Raw genomic sequence first — 22,685 nt, 5'->3', positions numbered from 1 at the left:
AAGGCAAAATGAAAGCGACTCTGGTGGGACTCGAACCCACAACCTTTGAATCACCTCATGTGGCAGTCTAGAAGTCCAATGAGCTATCCATTGCGCCACAGAGCCTGTTGTCATGACTTGCCGAGCCATGTGAAGGTTTTAGCAAAGCAGCCTTCTGAAAGCAAGGTCGCTTGATTTCAGCTTTTACAAGACAGGCACTTTGACCAGCTAAGCCATGGCACCTCATATGCATGCCGCGCTATCCTTGATATAGCCACAACCTGTGAATCTCCTCATCTGTCAGAGTAGAAGTCCATTGCTCCAGCGATACTGAATTCTCGCTTGTGAGGGCTTTCAGAATGCAGAACGGCTCAGCTGGGATTTGTGCCTCTTCACAAGCCACCCTATCCTCCTGCTATCACCCATTCGCCCTGGCCAGTGTTTTTTGCAGCAGCTGATGAGTGGCGCACTGGTGAATCGGCCTACTGAAACTCCCGCTGTTTGCATTCCGTTTCAGGAAAGAAAAGCCACACTGCCTAAGGTGATTGCTAGAGCCCCTGCAGGCACCGCTGGGATTCGAACCCAGGATCTCCTGTTTACAAGACAGGCGCTTTGACCAGCTAAGCCACGGCACCTCCCTTCTTCTGGCACTTTGCCTTGGCTAGTATTGTTTGTTAGCAGCTGAGGGGTGGCGCAATGGAGCAACTGCCTGTTGCCCCGGCCCTCTTTGCTACCGTCGTTTGCATTTCACTTCAGGAAAGAAAAGCCACACTTTCTTTGATGGTGCTCCAGCCCCACCAAAGGCACCGCTGGACTTCGAAGCCAAGAACTCCGTTTTTCCAAGCCACAGCTCCCTGCTGCAGTCATGCATTCGTCCCTGGCCAGTGTTTTTTGGCAGCAGTTGATAAGCGGCACACTGGTGAAATGGCCTACTGAAACTCCACCCATTTGCACTCAGCTTCAGGAAAGAAAAGCCACGCTCTCCAACGTGATGCTACCACCCCAATAAAGGTACCGCTGGGATTTGAACCCAGGATCTCCTGTTTACAAAACAGGCGCTTTGACCAACTAAGCCACGGCACCCCTTGCAGAGCTGTGCGTTTGCCCGGCCAGTGTGCTTTGTCAGCAACTGGTGGGTGGCACACTGGAGAAACTGCCTGCTGTTCCGCTTTTGGAAATTAAAGCCACACTCTCGAAGACGATTCTACAACCCTGCCCGAGACTCCGATGGGATTTGTACTCAGGACCTCCCGTTGACCAGACAGGTGCTTTATCCAGCTAAGTCACGGCACCCGGTCGTGACATGGATTCACCCTGGTGAAACTACATGCTGCCCTGGCCAACCCAGAATCTCAAGATAGGAAGGTTGACAAGCCACGGCACCTCTTTGCTGTGGTGCATCAGAAGGTCGCGCTATCTTGGAAAAGGGAGCTGAAGGTTGAATCCTGTGTCATGGAATTTTCAACTCAGAATTATGTGAAGACTGAAAAATAAAGAGTCCAGCAAATTTGTCTTTGTCTTGCTTTATTTCTCTGCGCAGAGAACAAAATGATCTGGTTTACACACAGTGAAGTCTGTGAGCAAAGAGATAACAGTGAGCTCACAGATTAGAGGTTTTATAGGCAAAGTATACATTCCAAGGTCGCTCAAATTCATCTCGAACCAATTGAAATAGTCCAAAGTCACGCCACCCATCTGTGCTTACAGTGTCTGATTGTTCTCCAGTTTATCTCCATTACCTAGCACAGATAGGGCATCCTGTACTCCCCCATGAGGTTGTTCAACATGGGTTTAACCTCTGTCACGCACACAGTGTATGTTTCCCATAACACTAATATTCCAGGTCACTAATGTATGTTTCTGTGTTTCGTGCCTAGTACCGTGATGTTACGAATATATATATAATCTATCTTTAAGTAAAGTTAGTTTAATAGTGAAGTTAATTCAATTCAGTGTTAAAAGTGAACAATAAACATTAAATGTAATCAATTAGAATAATTTCCATTACACTCCTCCTTTTGATCATTCTTGATCACCTGTCAAATTAGAATATAATAAAATAAAATCCTTAACGATAACATCAAGTGTGTAAATTCACATGGATTCAGAACACACCATCACACAATAAGGGTTTGAAAAACATAATAAACATCTTTAACATGTGATTAACTGGAGATTACATAAAACTCAATCTGAGAAAATCATTGACTATATATATATATATATAAAAAAACGTTAATTGAAATGTAGAATTTTCCCTTTAAATGGTGTTATCTTGTGAAATTATCTACTCGAGACCCCTTTAACCTTTAGGTTACTCTTCATCATCACTTGAATCATCATAATCATCACAATCAACAATATTCACCACCTTTCTGGATTTATCCTCTATCTTACTCCCCAGTGATTAAATATTATCATTTGGTGTGTGGCAGAAGCTCTCATAGTCGAATTCACTGCTCTTTTTACCATGCTCATCACACAAGGCCATATACACAGTAACAGAACAAACACAGATAGTGCTGAAATGGCAAGCAAACCAATATACTCAGCCTTTTGCCATAATCCCTTGAACCAATTCCATCCCCACACATCATCATCAGCACTAATCTCCCTAGCCTTTAGCCTGTTTACCGCATTGGTGATATTCTGAATACCCGAATCTATCATATGACCATCAGCATCATTGTCAGGAATATAGGTACAACATGCAGATCCTACAACAGCACACACGCCTCGGAAATGGCTGTAAGTTGATCCAACACAAGTCGATTCTGCAACGCTGTCAGTCTCAGGCCTCTCAGTTCCTCCTTGATCCCCTCCATCATTACCTTTGTGGTATTCATGAAGCTGATTAGTTCATACCGTGTCACTTCCACTTCATTTTGGAGGAATGCCACACCAAGAGAGCGGGACCAAAGCCTGGAAGAATTTCTCAGCTCCGTTCCATAGTCGATGTTCTTTCGGGACAGGGTTGTCCCGTCCAAGGCTTGATATCTTGACTCGGTCACGCAGTGAAGTCACCCTCTTCTCGATTTCTCTCTTGGCCTTAGTGAGGCGATGTCCTGGCTTCTTCGTGTGAAGTTGTTCTGGTGCTCTTACGCGATCGCTCCTCCATATAACTGTACCATAGCACATGTGCCTGTCCACCGTGCCGGGGCAGTGAAGCATACACGACATGTCCACACAGCCAGTACCATTCCTCCACCACACTGGTACCATCGTTGTCAGGAATGTGGACCTCTGAGCAATCTTGTTTGCATCTCACCCGATCGTTGGGGTTGCTACCGGTGAGATAACGTCGGCTGATGTGACATTGTGGCAGAAGTCCTACCCCAATGATGGAATTCAACAAGCACCCCATGCATTTGTGACCGGCTTCTTGAGTGATCAGGAGTGAGTTGTACATCTCATTGCAGTGATTGATGGGTATTTCTCCCATGGAGTCTTGTCCCCGTCATTTCGATAACAGGACAGGTTAGATGGTATGTCTTTCACTATAGCAATGCGGCCTGCCACCCTCTTCAGGGTTCTAATCTTTGTCCACTCAGTTGAATTCTCCATGATCCAGAAGTCACTGTGTTCGGGTAGCCCTGCTGCTGCCACTGATATTGCTGTTATGTGCTTGATCAGATCCTTATCTGGGTCTTGATAGGCCCACCAATCCCCTCGGTTATGCTGTGAGGGAGTTGTGCACACGTAGCAGTCAGTCAAGCCATTCGTTTTTAGCAGTGAAGTTAAGCAGCCTCCACCACATATTGTTAGCATACGGATGTGGGCGATTCGGTGGTCTAACCAGTGCTCATCTCCTGTCTTGACCGCTCTGACTTGCCGGAGGAGAGTTTGATTAACCATATCGTCACATTCAGTGACATGATGTTCACGTTGTTTCTCCGTGTATATCATGATGAATAGTGCAAATGAGAGGACGACCAGCGTCATGCTTATGATTAGGGTCAAAAGGTTTGGGTACAAGTCGTATAGGTTTTGAACTTGTCTATCTTCCTTCTCAATTTAGAGGATACCATCTTGTCAGATACTGCCACGTGACACCTGGTATTTTTGTAGGGGAAGAAACAAATTTGCCCTGTTTGTCTATCTAATTGAGGTCTTATATTTGGTTTACTATACAGGAAGCGCAGCAGTCTGTCCTTCATAGAAATGTGATGCTCTCCAGCCAATTGTGGTAATGACAGCTAACACTGCACTATCTTGTTCAACTATTTGTCTAACTGCTTTACATACGTCGTTTCCTATTTTCCTCTTATAGCAGCGATATAGAATCGGGGTGAGCGGGTATCTAGTGTTCCACCACAAGCGTCTGATCCATAGAGCCCTTGCTCTTCTATGGTGATGGGAAAAATCCTTTTCTTTTCGGCATCCGTTGGCCTGTACTGACATCAGCTCACTCCCACACAGTGATGTTGCTGCGTGTTCAGCTCCCATACACCACTGTGTGTTCGTTTACCTTTGTCAGTCAGACGTCCCCCTTGGCACGGGGCAGCGGGTCAATCACTGTTTATTGGGCCGCGTCTCCCTCTGGTGGTGCTGGGACCTTTTGCAGTGGCTGGCGTGTATATCCACGTAGCCCTCTCAGCCACCTTAACCGCAGTGTGCGTTATCAGCAGGACCTGGAACGGGCCGTTCCACCTCCTTGATTTCCAATGTTTCCTTCTGAAATCGCTTGACCACCACAAAATCACCAGGTCTGATGTCATGCAGAAATCCTTCTGCTGGTTTAGGTAGAGCGTCCTTGACCTGTTGAGAGATCTGAGAGAGAGTCGAAGACAGATTTTTACAATAGTTCAACATGTCATCTTCACACAGAGCAGTAGAGGGCAATGGTCGGGGTTCGGTCCCACTCCAAGCGATGGAGGCCTGCCAAACAAGATTTCAAATGGGCTGAGATTAGACTTTGCTCTTTTTCTCATTCTCATATACATCAACACAATGGGAAGTGCTTTGACCCAAGACAGACCTGTTTGCTCACAACACTTTGCCAGTTTATTTTTCAAAATTCCATTTTTCTTTCAACACTACCCCGGACGCTGGATGATAGGAGGTATGTTTTACGTATGTCAATTCCCAAGAATTTCCCAACCTGATCGATTGCCTCATTAGCAAAAGGTGTGCCATTATCACTACTAATCTTTTTTGGTATTCCCCATCTTGGGACGATCTCAGACACTAGTGCCTTTGCAACAGCCCCAGCATTTTGCTTAGATGTGGGGAAGACTTCCACCCATTTTGAGAACATATCAACCAAAACAAGGCAGAATTTCTTACCTTCACATGGTGTCAGTTCAATGAAATCGAACATTATGTGATCAAAAGGTTGACTTGGTGGTGGATGTGCTGCCAAAGGGACCTGTTGTCCTCTTCCTACATTATTTGTGGCACAGATCATACAAGATTGACAATATTTGTCTGCAAAGGAAGTAAATCCTTTTGTAAACCAATATTGATTGATCATGTCAAACATTCCCATTTTGCTTATGTGATCTAACCCGTGCACTAATTTGGCATAGTGTGGGAAAAAGTGTTTTGGCAAACAAGGTTTGTCTTCGATTGCTCAGCCAAACGTTGTCTTTCAGCTTGCACTCGGCCTTCACCCATTGTTTTTCTCTTCTGGTGTTGCGAAACCCTGCATAGCTGCAAGAGAGAACTAGAAGGGAAGGTTAGTTCGTCATCGTTAACAGTTACACATGTAAGAGAAGGTTCTGTTCCCTTTGTTGCGTTCTTCGCAGCGATATCAGCGCGTTTGTTTCCTAATGATACAAAATCGTTAAACTTGGAATGCGGCGACGCACTTGCAAATAGCAATCGACCTTGGAAGCAAAATCGCTTCTAACAAGGCTGCTATTTTATCATGATTTTGGATAGGTTTACCATCGGATTTTAGAAATTTCCTACATCGCCATAGAGCCGAAAAATCATGACAGGTCGAAAAAGCATAACGAGAATCTGTGTAGATGGTGACTGTTTTTCCTTCTGCGATTTTACAGGCTTCTGTTAATGCTACTAATTCGGCCGCTTGCGCAGAGTAATGCGCGGGGAGCGCTCCGCTTACTAATGTCGCATGCGCGGTGGTTACTGCGTAACCTACTCTGTTTTTACCGGTTTCTGGGTCTCGAGACGCTGAACCATCAACAAACAAAACCAAATCTGCATTGTCAAGGGGGGTTTCTTTTAAATCTGGTCGCGGTGTACACCTGTTCCAATGCAGCGATACAATTATGTTCCTCGCCATCCTGCTCGGTCGGGAGCAGTGTGGCAGGATTCAATACTGTACACCGTTTTACTGTGATGTTTGGCATTTCCAATAGAATGGTATTATATCTGAGCCATCTGGCTGTTGACAAATGAGATGTTTTCTGTTCCAACAGGATCATAGAGACAGCGTGTGGCACTAGTAATGTTACATCAGAATATCCCACAATTTCCCTTGAAGCTAAAATAGCTTTTTCTGCTGCTGCTACAGCTCTCAGACAATTTGGTAAACCTGCTGCCACAGGGTCGAGTTTACTTGAAAAATATGCCACCGGTCTCAGCTTTCCCCCGTGATCCTGTAACAGAACAGAAGACATGAAACCATTTTTCTCATCAACTGTTTGTACAAAATTTCTCTCAGGGTCTGGAAGTCCCAGACTTGGGGATGTCTGTAACAACATTTTCAACCTTTCAAATGCTTTCTCTGCTTCAGGAGTCCAGGTCAGTTTGTCATGTGGCTGCAACCTTCTTCCGTGAGCCAAAGCGCTCAAAGGTGACTCTTCAATGGCATAGTTGGGAATAAATGTTCTACAATATGAACACATTCCCAAAAATGACATGAGCTGTTTTGTCAGAGGCTTTGGAATCTTTTGAATTGCCTCTATTCTCTTTTTTTGTGTTAGAGATTTTCCTGCTTGTTGATAATGTGACCTAGAAACGTCACCTCCTTTTTGCAAACTGCAACTTTGACAAACTGACCTTGTGGCCTTCAGCAGCCAAATGTTTCAACAGCTTTACAGTGTCCTGTGTACAAGTTTCTTCATCTCTGGCTGTTATTAAGAGATCATCGACATATTGAATTAAAGCTGACCCTGGTGCCAATTGTAATGTTTCCAAACTTCTCTTCAGTGCCTCGCCCGAACAATACAGGCGTAATTTTTGAATCCTTGACAAAGTCGAGTAAAAGTGTAAGGTTTGCCATTAAAATTGAAAGCAAACCAAAATTGGCTGTCTTTATGAACCGGCACAGAAAAGAAAGCATTGGAAAGATCAACAACCGAAAACCATTCAGCATCACCTGGTATTTGTGATAGGAGTGTGTGCGGGTTGGGAACAATAGGAGCCTGTGTCTGAACTGCATCATTTACAGCCTGCAAGTCTTGCACAAACCTCCACTCAACCGGCTGGTCTGCGTCTCTTATCTTTTTGACAGGAAAGATGGGTGTACGCACAGGAGAGTTCTCACATTCCACAATCACTCCAGCCTTTTCAATGCCTCAAAAACTGGCTTGATTCCCTCAATAGCTTCCCTTTTCAAAGGATATTGAGGTTTGCATGGTCTGTAATCAGATTTTGGAATAATTTGAATAGGGTCACAATTCTTGATCAACCCCACGTCATATTTAGAAGAAGCCCAAACAGTCTTTGGAACTTCCTTGAGAGCTGGAATGCTTTCCATTTCAGTTTCTGTAAGGAAGCAGTGATTGGGCAATGCACTTTCACTCACATGAACTGTGCGTTCAGCCATCGCAGCAGGCTCAGTCAAATTCGTTCGATATGCAGACAGAGTTGGATTATATTCAACATTTTTCTCAGCAGTCCGCAACCAATTTTCATGAAAGATACACGTCTTTACAAAGGGACCAATGTCTTCCCAACGATTGTCGCTCCCTTTCGACAACGACATGGGGAAAAGAATCCACAACATCAAAAAACACCTGCTGTTCATCGGTTAATGCAACAGCAGCAGCACATTTATTTTCTGTCCAAATTAGCCAATTCAATTGCAATATCTCAATACGTGGAAACCATTTCTGTTCAAACAACTCGTCTCTAGCCAGAGACACATGTGCTGAGCAATGTAAGTCTGAGAATGGCATAAAATCAGAATCAGGCGAAACTCTGTCTTTAGCGCCATTGACAAGACTTTCGCATAATTCATCATCTTGCAATTTCCATTGATAAACATATAGTGGTGTATGTTGGATTGCAGTCAGAGTTTGAATTTGGCACTGAACTGCTTTCACACCTTCTGGACCAGATATTAGAGAAATACCCAGTTTGCACAACAAATCTCTCCCCAGCAGATTTTTTGGACAGTGCTGTGAGAGGAGGAAGCTGTGTCTGAAACTTGCACCATTCTCATCTTTACACCTCAGAGGGACTGTATAATTCTCTTTAACAGTATGACCAGATGCAGAAATCGTCCATGCAAAATTTCCACTCAATTTGGGGACAGAGGCAAACTCATTTATCCTTAATACTGAACTCGTGGCCCCGTATCAGCTAAAAACACCCTTTCAACTCCGTCTATCCATAAGCTAACCTCTGGCATTTGTTGATATGCTAAGTCATTCAAATGAGTATATGTGCCTAATTCTCTTTGTCTGAAAGATTTCTCATTTTCTAATTTAGCAATGCAATCGTGTATGACAGCAAGCATTTCTTCATTGCAATTCGCAGTGTCAGATGTGGGTGTGTGTGTGTCAAACTTATCTGTTACTGAAGTGTGGTCGCCGTAGACTTTGCTCTCAACTCCCCCCTCCTCTCTCGCACTCTGCCGTCAATCTGCTTTCGGTTTAGACTTCGTGTGTCTATTCAAAAGCGGGCACTCATTTTTCCAATGTCCGGGCTTTTTGCAATAAAAACAAACATCCGGATCAACTTGAGACAGTCTTTGCCCTCTTCCTCTCCCCCGCCCTCGGCCTCGATAATTCGCTCCTCTGTACATTGTCAGGTTTGGCAGCTGGAGCTCCTTTTCAGCCTTTTTCGCACTTTTCTCCGCCAACATCTTTTCAGCATGTAACGCATGTTTTTGAATCCTCTCCAGTTTCTCGTCTTCCCACTCGATGCAGGTTTGCTTGACGATAGTCGTTATTTCGGGTTTCAGTCCACTCAGGAAGCGGCTGCGTAAATGAGCTTCCCACATCTTTGGAATTTCCCCTCTAATGTCCGGCTCTGGCATTCCACTATAAGTGTTGAAAGTCTCATACAGTCGCACAAAATAGTCGTCAACTGACTCGTCCCTTCTTTGTGTGCAGTAGTTGATCTTGTCGGTGTTAATCCAAGCAGGAAAAAGGGCCTTGAATCGTCCGCCCAGAGCTTTTACTGCTGACCTGTATGGCTCGTTCTCTCAGCGTGTCCCCACTCTGCTTGAACTCTCCGCGTGTCCACCTGGGGGAAATCTGGTCGGATCTTGTGCCAGTCCGCCGGCCCCATCTTGATCATCAGCAGGCGTTTGAGTTCGAGCATCGTTGGGCTGAATTCTTGACAGAACGCATCCAGTTCCACTACAAACTTTTCTCCCGAGTCTCTGGGGTTTGGCAGATTTGTCATAACCTGCCTCAAGTCTGTCTCAGTCCATGGTCGAAAAACCATCGTGGTTCCTTGTGGGCCAGCCACCTGAATCATAGGGAAAGATGTCGCGTTTCCCTCACGTCGTTCTCATCCACGCAGTCCGGTTCTAGTGCCAGTCTTTCAAGCGATCTGGATCTGGTTCTCGTGCGGTCACGGAGTATCTCATCTTTCGAACTCCGTCGCTGGATGTAGAAGGCTGAGATGGTGCAGGTGCCGTTGGAACGGTAAGAGAGGCGGGCAACTGTCCTCCTTTCCATAAACCCACGGGTGTCGTCGCAGCAGGGTAGTAAGACGGCGGTTGTGGTGGTGGCGATTGCGGTGGTGGTGCCAGCGGCTGGGGCATTTGTTGGTGGGGTAAGGCCAGGAGTCAAGATCAAAGTCCACCCATGGCGCACTGGTTTTCTAGAGAGGGATAGAGAGAAGAAGATTTCTGAGCAGTATACTCTGTTCCTTTAACTTTCTTTGTTTCTGACTCTACATTTTTATGAGGCAGTTCTTTCAGGGCTCGCCGTTTTTCTCGGCGTTCTGCCTCTTCTAGCCAATAGTTCAGATATTGTCTATGTTTCTGAAACAGATCTTTTTGTTTGTTTTTCAACTTTTTCTCATCCCTAAGTTTACTTTCACGCTTTTCCAAACTTTCCTTCACCCTGTTTAGAGTCGTCACACTAAACGTGCCCCTTTTTGGAAAATCATGATCTTCGATCCAAATCGGTATCACTTCCATAATTCTCTGTCCATATTTCTTTCTCATGTCAACATAAATTGGGCTGTTTAAATCGTCTAGATCGATTTCAGGTTTGACATTACTAGACCCCATACTTGCAATCCGAGACTTTACCTGTACCTGGGACGCGTCCTCTTTCCTCACACTCAGTCGTCACTGCCGTGTGGCTCTGCACTAACCCGCGCAGAGTCTTCTTACTCCTGTACTTACTCGTACAGAGTCCCTTACGCCCTTTTTTTTTTTGTCTTGCTTACTCGCAGACAATACCCTTTTTCACTAACCCGTGAAACCTATAGGGCGGCTCGGCCATGCGTTCGTGAATCTAGGAATATCAAACCACTCGTTGTTTTTGTCAGACCAAGATGAAAGAAAATTAATTTATTTATATATATATATACCCGTTAATAATTTTTTAAGACAAAGACAAACTCGTGTCTCAAAATCAGTCTCACCGTTTTCAGCACGCGTTTTCCTGGTTCTTTTAAGGAATCCAGCAGTGACGGTCCACTGGGCCTCAGGCGTCAGTTCCTCTTCCTGAAACCGTTTGGGGTACAGGGCTAAGACCCTTTGTGGGCTTAGGGTGATCAGCCTACCAACGCCTTTCAAGTCCCGGACGATCAGCTGTCGGATCCCATCCTCGTCGCCAAGATTGTCATGGAATTTTCAACTCAGAATTATGTGAAGACTGAAAAATAAAGAGTCCAGCAAATTTGTCTTTGTCTTGCTTTATTTCTCTGCGCAGAGAACAAAATGATCTGGTTTACACACAGTGAAGTCTGTGAGCAAAGAGATAACAGTGAGCTCACAGATTAGAGGTTTTATAGGCAAAAGTATACATTCCAAGGTCGCTCAAATTCATCTCGAACCAATTGAAATAGTCCAAAGTCACGCCACCCATCTGTGCTTACAGTGTCTGATTGTTCTCCAGTTTATCTCCCATTACCTAGCACAGATAGGGCATCCTGTACTCCCATGAGGTTGTTCAACATGGGTTTAACCTCTCTGTCACGCACACAGTGTATGTTTCCCATAACACTAATATTCCAGGTCACTAATGTATGTTTCTGTGTTAGGTACCTAGTACCGTGATGTTACTGAATATATATATAATCTATCTTTAAGTAAAGTTAGTTTAATAGTGAAGTTAATTCAATTCAGTGTTAAAAGTGAACAATAAACATTAAATGTAATCAATTAGAATAATTTCCATTACACCTGACCAGCGACAGATGAGTGAACAAGGAAGGCACTGCTGGGATGTGAACCCAGGATCTCCTGTTTACTAGACAAGCGCTTTAACCAACTAAGCCACAGCGCCTGTGGGCTTGTGCTGAGCAATGTTGCGAAGTCAGAAAGGATGGTTTGGAAACGGAATTGCAGCTCCTACTTCACAGCTTGTCTCGGTCCAATCGATGTGAGGTCGCCTTCCTGTCCGAAACAGAGGCCACAGAGCAATGTTTTCATGACAGCTGAATCAGGGTGGTCAGGAAGTCTCGGTGTTTGTTGGCCGGCGGCCTTAAGAAAGGGAAAATGAAACGACTCTGGTGGGACTCGAACCCACAACCTTTGAATCACCTCATGTGGCAGTCTAGAAGTCCAATGCGCTATCCATTGCGCCACAGAGCCTGTTGTCACGGCTCGCCGAGCCATGTGAAGGTTTTAGCAAAGCAGCCTACTGAAAGCAAGGTCGCTTGATTTCAGCTTTTTACAAGACAGGCACTTTGACCAGCTAAGCCATGGCACCTCATTTGCATGCCGCGCTATCCTTGATATAGCCACAACCTGTGAATCTCCTCATCTGTCAGAGTAGAAGTCCATTGCTCCAGCGATACTGAATTCTCGCTTGTGAGGGCTTTCAGAATGCAGAAAGGCTCAGCTGAGATTTGTGCCTCTTCACAAGCCACCCTATCCTCCTGCTATCACCCATTCGCCCTGGCCAGTGTTTTTTGCAGCAGCTGATGAGTGGCGCACTGGTGAATCGGCCTACTGAAACTCCCGCCGTTTGCATTCCGTTTCAGGAAAGAAAAGCCACACTGCCTAAGGTGATTGCTAGAGCCCCTGCAGGTACCGCTGGGATTCGAACCCAGGATCTCCTGTTTACAAGACAGGCGCTTTGACCAGCTAAGCCACGGCACCTCGCTTCTTCTGGCACTTTGCCTTGGCTAGTATTGTTTGTTAGCAGCTGAGGGGTTGCGCAATGGAGCAACTGCCTGTTGCCCCGGCCCTCTTTTTGCTACCGTCGTTTGCATTTCACTTCAGGAAAGAAAAGCCACACTTTCTTTGATGGTGCTCCAGCCCCACCAAAGGCACCGCTGGAATTTCGAAGCCAAGAACTCCGTTTTCCAAGCCACAGCTCCCTGCTGCAGTCATGCATTCGTCCCTGGCCAGTGTTTTTTGGCAGCAGTTGATAAGCGGCACACTGGTGAAATGGCCTACTGAAACTCCCACCCATTTGCACTCAGCTTTAGGAAAGAAAAGCCACGCTCCAAGGTGATGCTACCACCCCCCAATAAAGGTACCGCTGGGATTTGAACCCAGGATCTCCTGTTTACGAAACAGGCGCTTTGACCAACTAAGCCACGGCACCCTTGCAGAGCTGTGCGTTTGCCCCGGCCAGTGTGCTTTGTCAGCAACTGGTGGGTGGCACACAGGAGAAACTGCCTGCTGTTCCGCTTTTGGAAATTAAAGCCACACTCTCGAGACGATTCTACAACCCTGCCCGAGACTCCGATGGGATTTGTACTCAGGACCTCCCGTTGACCAGACAGGTGCTTTATCCAGCTAAGTCACGGCACCCGGTCGTAGACATGGATTCACCCTGGTGAAACTACATGCTGCCCTGGCCAACCCAGAATCTCAAGATAGGAAGGTTGACAAGCCACGGCACCTCTTTGCTGTGGTGCATCAGAAGGTCGCGCTATCTTGGAAAAGGGAGCTGAAGGTTGAATCCTGACCAGCGACAGATGAGTGAACAAGGAAGGCACTGCTGGGATTCGAACCCAGGATCTCCTGTTTACTAGACAGGCGCTTTAACCAACTAAGCCACAGCGCCTGTGGGCTTGTGCTGAGCAATGTTGCGAAGTCAGAAAGGATGGTTTGAAACGGAATTGCAGCTCCTACTTCACAGCTTGTCTCGGTCCAATCGATGTGAGGTCGCCTTCCTGTCGAAACAGAGGCCACAGAGCAATGTTTTCATGACAGCTGAATCAGGGTGGTCAGGAAGTCTCGGTGTTTGTTGGCGAGCGCGCCTTAAGAAAGGCAAATGAAACGACTCTGGTGGGACTCGAACCCACAACCTTTGAATCACCTCATGTGGCAGTCTAGAAGTCCAATGCGCTATCCATTGCGCCACAGAGCCTGTTGTCACGGCTCGCCGAGCCATGTGAAGGTTTTAGCAAAGCAGCCTACTGAAAGCAAGGTCGCTTGATTTCAGCTTTTTACAAGACAGGCACTTTGACCAGCTAAGCCATGGCACCTCATTTGCATGCCGCGCTATCCTTGATATAGCCACAACCTGTGAATCTCCTCATCTGTCAGAGTAGAAGTCCATTGCTCCAGCGATACTGAATTCTCGCTTGTGAGGGCTTTCAGAATGCAGAAAGGCTCAGCTGGGATTTGTGCCTCTTCACAAGCCACCCTATCCTCCTGCTATCACCCATTCGCCCTGGCCAGTGTTTTTGCAGCAGCTGATGAGTGGCGCACTGGTGAATCGGCCTACTGAAACTCCCGCCGCTTGCATTCCGTTTCAGGAAAGAAAAGCCACACTGCCTAAGGTGATTGCTAGAGCCCCTGCAGGCACCGCTGGGATTCGAACCCAGGATCTCCTGTTTACAAGACAGGCGCTTTGACCAGCTAAGCCACGGCACCTCTCGCTCTTCTGGCACTTTGCCTTGGCTAGTATTGTTTGTTAGCAGCTGGGGTGGCGCAATGGAGCAACTGCCTGTTGCCCGGCCCTCTTTGCTACCGTCGTTTGCATTTCACTTCAGGAAAGAAAAGCCACACTTTCTTTGATGGTGCTCCAGCCCCACCAAAGGCACCGCTGGAATTTCGAAGCCAAGAACTCCGTTTTCCAAGCCACAGCTCCCTGCTGCAGTCATGCATTCGTCCCTGGCCAGTGTTTTTTGGCAGCAGTTGATAAGCGGCACACTGGTGAAATGGCCTACTGAAACTCCCACCCATTTGCACTCAGCTTCAGGAAAGAAAAGCCACGCTCTCCAACGTGATGCTACCACCCCAATAAAGGTACCGCTGGGATTTGAACCCAGGATCTCCTGTTTACGAAACAGGCGCTTTGACCAACTAAGCCACGGCACCCTTGCAGAGCTGTGCGTTTGCCCCGGCCAGTGTGCTTTGTCAGCAACTGGTGGGTGGCACACAGGAGAAACTGCCTGCTGTTCCGCTTTTGGAAATTAAAGCCACACTCTCGAAGACGATTCTACAACCCTGCCCGAGACTCCGATGGGATTTGTACTCAGGACCTCCCGTTGACCAGACAGGTGCTTTATCCAGCTAAGTCACGGCACCCGGTCGTAGACATGGATTCACCCTGGTGAAACTACATGCTGCCCTGGCCAACCCAGAATCTCAAGATAGGAAGGTTGACAAGCCACGGCACCTCTTTGCTGTGGTGCATCAGAAGGTCGCGCTATCTTGGAAAAAGGGAGCTGAAGGTTGAATCCTGACCAGCGACAGATGAGTGAACAAGGAAGGCACTGCTGGGATTCGAACCCAGGATCTCCTGTTTACTAGACAGGCGCTTTAACCAACTAAGCCACAGCGCCTGTGGGCTTGTGCTGAGCAATGTTGCGAAGTCAGAAAGGATGGTTTGGAAACGGAATTGCAGCTCCTACTTCACAGCTTGTCTCGGTCCAATCGATGTGAGGTCGCCTTCCTGTCCGAAACAGAGGCCACAGAGCAATGTTTTCATGACAGCTGAATCAGGGTGGTCAGGAAGTCTCGGTGTTTGTTGGCGAGCGGCCTTAAGAAAGGCAAATGAAAGCGACTCTGGTGGGACTCGAACCCACAACCTTTGAATCACCTCATGTGGCAGTCTAGAAGTCCAATGCGCTATCCATTGCGCCACAGAGCCTGTTGTCACGGCTCGCGAGCCATGTGAAGGTTTTAGCAAAGCAGCCTACTGAAAGCAAGGTCGCTTGATTTCAGATTTTTTACAAGACAGGCACTTTGACCAGCTAAGCCATGGCACCTCATTTGCATGCCGCGCTATCCTTGATATAGCCACAACCTGTGAATCTCCTCATCTGTCAGAGTAGAAGTCCATTGCTCCAGCGATACTGAATTCTCGCTTGTGAGGGCTTTCAGAATGCAGAAAGGCTCAGCTGGGATTTGTGCCTCTTCACAAGCCACCCTATCCTCCTGCTATCACCCATTCGCCCTGGCCAGTGTTTTTGCAGCAGCTGATGAGTGGCGCACTGGTGAATCGGCCTACTGAAACTCCCGCCGTTTGCATTCCGTTTCAGGAAAGAAAAGCCACACTGCCTAAGGTGATTGCTAGAGCCCCTGCAGGCACCGATGGGATTCGAACCCAGGATCTCCTGTTTACAAGACAGGCGCTTTGACCAGCTAAGCCACGGCACCTCGCTTCTTCTGGCACTTTGCCTTGGCTAGTATTGTTTGTTAGCAGCTGAGGTGGCGCAATGGAGCAACTGCCTGTTGCCCGGCCCCTCTTTGCTACCGTCGTTTGCATTTCACTTCAGGAAAGAAAAGCCACACTTTCTTTGATGGTGCTCCAGCCCCACCAAAGGCACCGCTGGAATTTGAAGCCAAGAACTCCGTTTTCCAAGCCACAGCTCCCTGCTGCAGTCATGCATTCGTCCCTGGCCAGTGTTTTTGGCAGCAGTTGATAAGCGGCACACTGGTGAAATGGCCTACTGAAACTCCCACCCATTTGCACTCAGCTTCAGGAAAGAAAAGCCACGCTCTCCAACGTGATGCTACCACCCCAATAAAGGTACCGCTGGGATTTGAACCCAGGATCTCCTGTTTCTGAAACAGGCTTTGACCAACTAAGCCACGGCACCCTTGCAGAGCTGTGCGTTTGCGGCCAGTGTGCTTTGTCAGCAACTGGTGGGTGGCACACAGGAGAAACTGCCTGCTGTTCCGCTTTGGAAATTAAAGCCACACTCGAAGAGCGATTCTACAACCCTGCCCGAGACTCCGATGGGATTTGTACTCAGGACCTCCCGTTGACCAGACAGGTGCTTTATCCAGCTAAGTCACGGCACCCGTCGTAGACATGGATTCACCCTGGTGAAACTACATGCTGCCTGGCCAACCCAGAATCTCAAGATAGGAAGGTTGACAAGCCACGGCACCTCTTTGCTGTGGTGCATCAGAAGGTCGCGCTATCTTGGAAAAGGGGCTGAAGGTTGAATCCTGACCAGCGACAGATGAGTGAACAAGGAAGGCACTGCTGGGATTCGAACCCAGGATCTCCTGTTTACTAGACAGGCGCTTTAACCAACTAAGCCACAGCGCCTGTGGGCTTGTGCTGAGCAATGTTGCGAGAGTCAGAAAGGATGGTTTGAAACGGAATTGCAGCTCCTACTTCACAGCTTGTCTCGGTCCAATCGATGTGAGGTCGCCTTCCTGTCCGAAACAGAGGCCACAGAGCAATGTTTTCATGACAGCTGAATCAGGGTGGTCAGGAAGTCTCGGTGTTTGTTGGCCGAGCGGCCTTAAGAAAGGCAAAATGAAACGACTCTGGTGGGACTCAAACCCACAACCTTTGAATCACCTCATGTGGCAGTCTAGAAGTCCAATGCGCTATCCATTTGCGCCACAGAGCCTGTTGTCACGGCTCGCCGAGCCATGTGAAGGTTTTAGCAAAGCAGCCTACTGAAAGCAAGGTCGCTTGATTTCAGCTTTTTACAAGACAGGCACTTTGACCAGCTAAGCCATGGCACCTCATTTGCATGCCGCGCTATCCTTGATATAGCCACAACCTGTGAATCTCCTCATCTGTCAGAGTAGAAGTCCATTGCTCCAGCGATACTGAATTCTCGCTTGAGAGGGCTTTCAGAATGCAGAAAGGCTCAGCTGGGATTTGTGCCTCTTCACAAGCCACCCTATCCTCCTGCTATCACCCATTCGCCCTGGCCAGTGTTTTTGCAGCAGCTGATGAGTGGCGCACTGGTGAATCGGCCTACTGAAACTCCCGCCGTTTGCATTCCGTTTCAGGAAAGAAAAGCCACACTGCCTAAGGTGATTGCTAGAGCCCCTGCAGGCACCGCTGGGATTCGAACCCAGGATCTCCTGTTTACAAGACAGGCGCTTTGACCAGCTAAGCCACGGCACCTCGCTTCTTCTGGCACTTTGCCTTGGCTAGTATTGTTTGTTAGCAGCTGAGGGTGGCGCAATGGAGCAACTGCCTGTTGCCCGGCCCTCTTTTGCTACCGTCGTTTGCATTTCACTTCAGGAAAGAAAAGCCACACTTTCTTTGATGGTGCTCCAGCCCCAAAGGCACCGCTGGAATTTGAAGCCAAGAACTCCGTTTTCCAAGCCACAGCTCCCTGCTGCAGTCATGCATTCGTCCCTGGCCAGTGTTTTTTGGCAGCAGTTGATAAGCGGCACACTGGTGAAATGGCCTACTGAAACTCCCACCCATTTGCACTCAGCTTCAGGAAAGAAAAGCCACGCTCTCCAACGTGATGCTACCACCCCAATAAAGGTACCGCTGGGATTTGAACCCAGGATCTCCTGTTTACGAAACAGGCGCTTTGACCAACTAAGCCACGGCACCCTTGCAGAGCTGTGCGTTTGCCCGGCCAGTGTGCTTTGTCAGCAACTGGTGGGTGGCACACAGGAGAAACTGCCTGCTGTTCCGCTTTTGGAAATTAAAGCCACACTCTCGAAGACGATTCTACAACCCTGCCCGAGACTCCGATGGGATTTGTACTCAGGACCTCCCGTTGACCAGACAGGTGCTTTATCCAGCTAAGTCACGGCACCCGGTCGTGAGACATGGATTCACCCTGGTGAAACTACATGCTGCCCTGGCCAACCCAGAATCTCAAGATAGGAAGGTTGACAAGCCACGGCACCTCTTTGCTGTGGTGCATCAGAAGGTCGCGCTATCTTGGAAAAGGAGCTGAAGGTTGAATCCTGACCAGCGACAGATGAGTGAACAAGGAAGGCACTGCTGGGATTCGAACCCAGGATCTCCTGTTTACTAGACAGGCGCTTTAACCAACTAAGCCACAGCGCCTGTGGGCTTGTGCTGAGCAATGTTGCGAAGTCAGAAAGGATGGTTTGGAAACGGAATTGCAGCTCCTACTTCACAGCTTGTCTCGGTCCAATCGATGTGAGGTCGCCTTCCTGTCCGAAACAGAGGCCACAGAGCAATGTTTTCATGACAGCTGAATCAGGGTGGTCAGGAAGTCTCGGTGTTTGTTGGCCGAGCGGCCTTAAGAAAGGCAAAATGAAAGCGACTCTGGTGGGACTCGAACCACAACCTTTGAATCACCTCATGTGGCAGTCTAGAAGTCCAATGCGCTATCCATTGCGCCACAGAGCCTGTTGTCACGGCTCGCCGAGCCATGTGAAGGTTTTAGCAAAGCAGCCTACTGAAAGCAAGGTCGCTTGATTTCAGCTTTTACAAGACAGGCACTTTGACCAGCTAAGCCATGGCACCTCATTTGCATGCCGCGCTATCCTTGATATAGCCACAACCTGTGAATCTCCTCATCTGTCAGAGTAAGTCCATTGCTCCAGCGATACTGAATTCTCGCTTGTGAGGGCTTTCAGAATGCAGAAAGGCTCAGCTGGGATTTGTGCCTCTTCACAAGCCACCCTATCCTCCTGCTATCACCCATTCGCCCTGGCCAGTGTTTTTGCAGCAGCTGATGAGTGGCGCACTGGTGAATCGGCCTACTGAAACTCCCGCCGTTTGCATTCCGTTTCAGGAAAGAAAAGCCACACACTGCCTAAGGTGATTGCTAGAGCCCCTGCAGGCACCGCTGGGATTCGAACCCAGGATCTCCTGTTTACAAGACAGGCGCTTTGACCAGCTAAGCCACGGCACCTCGCTTCTTCTGGCACTTTGCCTTGGCTAGTATTGTTTGTTAGCAGCTGAGGGGTGGCGCAATGGAGCAACTGCCTGTTGCCCCGGCCCTCTTTTGCTACCGTCGTTTGCATTTCACTTCAGGAAAGAAAAGCCACACTTTCTTTGATGGTGCTCCAGCCCCACCAAAGGCACCGCTGGAATTTGAAGCCAAGAACTCCGTTTTCAAGCCACAGCTCCCTGCTGCAGTCATGCATTCGTCCCTGGCCAGTGTTTTTTGGCAGCAGTTGATAAGCGGCACACTGGTGAAATGGCCTACTGAAACTCCCACCCATTTGCACTCAGCTTCAGGAAAGAAAAACCACGCTCTCCAGCGTGATGCTACCACCCCAATAAAGGTACCGCTGGGATTTGAACCCAGGATCTCCTGTTTACTGAAACAGGCGCTTTGACCAACTAAGCCACGGCACCCTTGCAGAGCTGTGCGTTTGCCCGGCCAGTGTGCTTTGTCAGCAACTGGTGGGTGGCACACAGGAGAAACTGCCTGCTGTTCCGCTTTTGGAAATTAAAGCCACACTCTCGAAGACGATTCTACAACCCTGCCCGAGACTCCGATGGGATTTGTACTCAGGACCTCCCGTTGACCAGACAGGTGCTTTATCCAGCTAAGTCACGGCACCGGTCGTGAGACATGGATTCACCCTGGTGAAACTACATGCTGCCCTGGCCAACCCAGAATCTCAAGATAGGAAGGTTGACAAGCCACGGCACCTCTTTGCTGTGGTGCATCAGAAGGTCGCGCTATCTTGGAAAAGGGAGCTGAAGGTTGAATCCTGACCAGCGACAGATGAGTGAACAAGGAAGGCACTGCTGGGATTCGAACCCAGGATCTCCTGTTTACTAGACAGGCGCTTTAACCAACTAAGCCACAGCGCCTGTGGGCTTGTGCTGAGCAATGTTGCGAAGTCAGAAAGGATGGTTTGGAAACGGAATTGCAGCTCCTACTTCACAGCTTGTCTCGGTCCAATCGATGTGAGGTCGCCTTCCTGTCCGAAACAGAGGCCACAGAGCAATGTTTTCATGACAGCTGAATCAGGGTGGTCAGGAAGTCTCGGTGTTTGTTGGCGAGCGGCCTTAAGAAAGGCAAAATGAAGCGACTCTGGTGGGACTCAACCCACAACCTTTGAATCACCTCATGTGGCAGTCTAGAAGTCCAATGCGCTATCCATTGCGCCACAGAGCCTGTTGTCACGGCTCGCCGAGCCATGTGAAGGTTTTAGCAAAGCAGCCTACTGAAAGCAAGGTCGCTTGATTTCAGCTTTTTACAAGACAGGCACTTTGACCAGCTAAGCCATGGCACCTCATTTGCATGCCGCGCTATCCTTGATATAGCCACAACCTGTGAATCTCCTCATCTGTCAGAGTAGAAGTCCATTGCTCCAGCGATACTGAATTCTCGCTTGTGAGGGCTTTCAGAATGCAGAAAGGCTCAGCTGGGATTTGTGCCTCTTCACAAGCCACCCTATCCTCCTGCTATCACCCATTCGCCTGGCCAGTGTTTTTGCAGCAGCTGATGAGTGGCGCACTGGTGAATCGGCCTACTGAAACTCCCGCCGTTTGCATTCCGTTTCAGGAAAGAAAAGCCACACTGCCTAAGGTGATTGCTAGAGCCCCCTGCAGGCACCGCTGGGATTCGAACCCAGGATCTCCTGTTTACAAGACAGGCGCTTTGACCAGCTAAGCCACGGCACCTCGCTTCTTCTGGCACTTTGCCTTGGCTAGTATTGTTTGTTAGCAGCTGAGGGGTGGCGCAATGGAGCAACTGCCTGTTGCCCGGCCCTCTTTGCTACCGTCGTTTGCATTTCACTTCAGGAAAGAAAAGCCACACTTTCTTTGATGGTGCTCCAGCCCCACCAAAGGCACCGCTGGAATTTGAAGCCAAGAACTCCGTTTTCCAAGCCACAGCTCCCTGCTGCAGTCATGCATTCGTCCCTGGCCAGTGTTTTTTGGCAGCAGTTGATAAGCGGCACACTGGTGAAATGGCCTACTGAAACTCCCACCCATTTGCACTCAGCTTCAGGAAAGAAAAGCCACGCTCCAACGTGATGCTACCACCCCAATAAAGGTACCGCTGGGATTTGAACCCAGGATCTCCTGTTTACTGAAACAGGCGCTTTGACCAACTAAGCCACGGCACCCTTGCAGAGCTGTGCGTTTGCCCGGCCAGTGTGCTTTGTCAGCAACTGGTGGGTGGCACACAGGAGAAACTGCCTGCTGTTCCGCTTTTTGGAAATTAAAGCCACACTCTCGAAGGCGATTCTACAACCCTGCCCGAGACTCCGATGGGATTTGTACTCAGGACCTCCCGTTGACCAGACAGGTGCTTTATCCAGCTAAGTCACGGCACCCGGTCGTGACATGGATTCACCCTGGTGAAACTACATGCTGCCCTGGCCAACCCAGAATCTCAAGATAGGAAGGTTGACAAGCCACGGCACCTCTTTGCTGTGGTGCATCAGAAGGTCGCGCTATCTTGGAAAAGGGAGCTGAAGGTTGAATCCTGACCAGCGACAGATGAGTGAACAAGGAAGGCACTGCTGGGATTCGAACCCAGGATCTCCTGTTTACTAGACAGGCGCTTTAACCAACTAAGCCACAGCGCCTGTGGGCTTGTGCTGAGCAATGTTGCGAAGTCAGAAAGGATGGTTTGGAAACGGAATTGCAGCTCCTACTTCACAGCTTGTCTCGGTCCAATCGATGTGAGGTCGCCTTCCTGTCCGAAACAGAGGCCACAGAGCAATGTTTTCATGACAGCTGAATCAGGGTGGTCAGGAAGTCTCGGTGTTTGTTGGCCGAGCGGCCTTAAGAAAGGCAAAATGAAACGACTCTGGTGGGACTCGAACCCACAACCTTTGAATCACCTCATGTGGCAGTCTAGAAGTCCAATGCGCTATCCATTGCGCCACAGAGCCTGTTGTCACGGCTCGCCGAGCCATGTGAAGGTTTTAGCAAAGCAGCCTACTGAAAGCAAGGTCGCTTGATTTCAGCTTTTTACAAGACAGGCACTTTGACCAGCTAAGCCATGGCACCTCATTTGCATGCCGCGCTATCCTTGATATAGCCACAACCTGTGAATCTCCTCATCTGTCAGAGTAGAAGTCCATTGCTCCAGCGATACTGAATTCTCGCTTGTGAGGGCTTTCAGAATGCAGAAAGGCTCAGCTGGGATTTGTGCCTCTTCACAAGCCACCCTATCCTCCTGCTATCACCCATTCGCCCTGGCCAGTGTTTTTTGCAGCAGCTGATGAGTGGCGCACTGGTGAATCGGCCTACTGAAACTCCGCCCGTTTGCATTCCGTTTCAGGAAAGAAAAGCCACACTGCCTAAGGTGAT

General features: G+C 48.5%; 24 non-coding genes across 24 annotated transcripts; all 24 read right to left on the bottom strand.

Moving 5' to 3' along the window:
• Positions 1-15: 15 nt before the first annotated feature.
• Positions 16-105, bottom strand: trnar-ucu. The gene is given in 2 exon segments: positions 16-51; positions 69-105. It is a non-coding gene; the product is annotated as a tRNA-Arg (tRNA).
• Positions 106-540: 435 nt separating this feature from the next.
• On the bottom strand, positions 541-614 carry trnat-ugu. The gene has a single exon. It is a non-coding gene; the product is annotated as a tRNA-Thr (tRNA).
• A 374-nt stretch (positions 615-988) lies between these two features.
• trnat-ugu lies at positions 989-1,062 on the bottom strand. Its single transcript has one exon. It is a non-coding gene; the product is annotated as a tRNA-Thr (tRNA).
• Positions 1,063-11,514: 10,452 nt separating this feature from the next.
• On the bottom strand, positions 11,515-11,588 carry trnat-agu. The gene has a single exon. It is a non-coding gene; the product is annotated as a tRNA-Thr (tRNA).
• A 218-nt stretch (positions 11,589-11,806) lies between these two features.
• Positions 11,807-11,896, bottom strand: trnar-ucu. Its single transcript is given in 2 exon segments — positions 11,807-11,842; positions 11,860-11,896. It is a non-coding gene; the product is annotated as a tRNA-Arg (tRNA).
• A 436-nt stretch (positions 11,897-12,332) lies between these two features.
• Positions 12,333-12,406, bottom strand: trnat-ugu. The gene has a single exon. It is a non-coding gene; the product is annotated as a tRNA-Thr (tRNA).
• Positions 12,407-12,783: 377 nt separating this feature from the next.
• trnat-cgu lies at positions 12,784-12,857 on the bottom strand. The gene has a single exon. It is a non-coding gene; the product is annotated as a tRNA-Thr (tRNA).
• A 391-nt stretch (positions 12,858-13,248) lies between these two features.
• On the bottom strand, positions 13,249-13,322 carry trnat-agu. Its single transcript has one exon. It is a non-coding gene; the product is annotated as a tRNA-Thr (tRNA).
• Positions 13,323-13,538: 216 nt separating this feature from the next.
• trnar-ucu lies at positions 13,539-13,628 on the bottom strand. Its single transcript is given in 2 exon segments — positions 13,539-13,574; positions 13,592-13,628. It is a non-coding gene; the product is annotated as a tRNA-Arg (tRNA).
• A 435-nt stretch (positions 13,629-14,063) lies between these two features.
• On the bottom strand, positions 14,064-14,137 carry trnat-ugu. The gene has a single exon. It is a non-coding gene; the product is annotated as a tRNA-Thr (tRNA).
• A 373-nt stretch (positions 14,138-14,510) lies between these two features.
• On the bottom strand, positions 14,511-14,584 carry trnat-cgu. Its single transcript has one exon. It is a non-coding gene; the product is annotated as a tRNA-Thr (tRNA).
• A 393-nt stretch (positions 14,585-14,977) lies between these two features.
• Positions 14,978-15,051, bottom strand: trnat-agu. The gene has a single exon. It is a non-coding gene; the product is annotated as a tRNA-Thr (tRNA).
• Positions 15,052-15,269: 218 nt separating this feature from the next.
• On the bottom strand, positions 15,270-15,359 carry trnar-ucu. Its single transcript is given in 2 exon segments — positions 15,270-15,305; positions 15,323-15,359. It is a non-coding gene; the product is annotated as a tRNA-Arg (tRNA).
• A 435-nt stretch (positions 15,360-15,794) lies between these two features.
• trnat-ugu lies at positions 15,795-15,868 on the bottom strand. The gene has a single exon. It is a non-coding gene; the product is annotated as a tRNA-Thr (tRNA).
• Positions 15,869-16,695: 827 nt separating this feature from the next.
• trnat-agu lies at positions 16,696-16,769 on the bottom strand. The gene has a single exon. It is a non-coding gene; the product is annotated as a tRNA-Thr (tRNA).
• Positions 16,770-16,988: 219 nt separating this feature from the next.
• trnar-ucu lies at positions 16,989-17,079 on the bottom strand. The gene is given in 2 exon segments: positions 16,989-17,024; positions 17,042-17,079. It is a non-coding gene; the product is annotated as a tRNA-Arg (tRNA).
• A 435-nt stretch (positions 17,080-17,514) lies between these two features.
• On the bottom strand, positions 17,515-17,588 carry trnat-ugu. Its single transcript has one exon. It is a non-coding gene; the product is annotated as a tRNA-Thr (tRNA).
• Positions 17,589-17,958: 370 nt separating this feature from the next.
• Positions 17,959-18,032, bottom strand: trnat-cgu. Its single transcript has one exon. It is a non-coding gene; the product is annotated as a tRNA-Thr (tRNA).
• Positions 18,033-18,423: 391 nt separating this feature from the next.
• Positions 18,424-18,497, bottom strand: trnat-agu. Its single transcript has one exon. It is a non-coding gene; the product is annotated as a tRNA-Thr (tRNA).
• A 743-nt stretch (positions 18,498-19,240) lies between these two features.
• trnat-ugu lies at positions 19,241-19,314 on the bottom strand. Its single transcript has one exon. It is a non-coding gene; the product is annotated as a tRNA-Thr (tRNA).
• An 840-nt stretch (positions 19,315-20,154) lies between these two features.
• Positions 20,155-20,228, bottom strand: trnat-agu. The gene has a single exon. It is a non-coding gene; the product is annotated as a tRNA-Thr (tRNA).
• A 742-nt stretch (positions 20,229-20,970) lies between these two features.
• trnat-ugu lies at positions 20,971-21,044 on the bottom strand. The gene has a single exon. It is a non-coding gene; the product is annotated as a tRNA-Thr (tRNA).
• An 837-nt stretch (positions 21,045-21,881) lies between these two features.
• Positions 21,882-21,955, bottom strand: trnat-agu. The gene has a single exon. It is a non-coding gene; the product is annotated as a tRNA-Thr (tRNA).
• Positions 21,956-22,174: 219 nt separating this feature from the next.
• On the bottom strand, positions 22,175-22,264 carry trnar-ucu. The gene is given in 2 exon segments: positions 22,175-22,210; positions 22,228-22,264. It is a non-coding gene; the product is annotated as a tRNA-Arg (tRNA).
• Between the last annotated feature and the right edge of the window lie 421 nt (positions 22,265-22,685).

This window comes from Puntigrus tetrazona, unplaced genomic scaffold (assembly GCF_018831695.1).
Source record: "Puntigrus tetrazona isolate hp1 unplaced genomic scaffold, ASM1883169v1 S000000472, whole genome shotgun sequence".
NCBI lineage: Eukaryota > Metazoa > Chordata > Actinopteri > Cypriniformes > Cyprinidae > Puntigrus > Puntigrus tetrazona.
The sequence above is the reverse complement of the archived record's forward strand: the minus strand, read 5'-3'. Positions and strand labels throughout refer to the sequence as shown.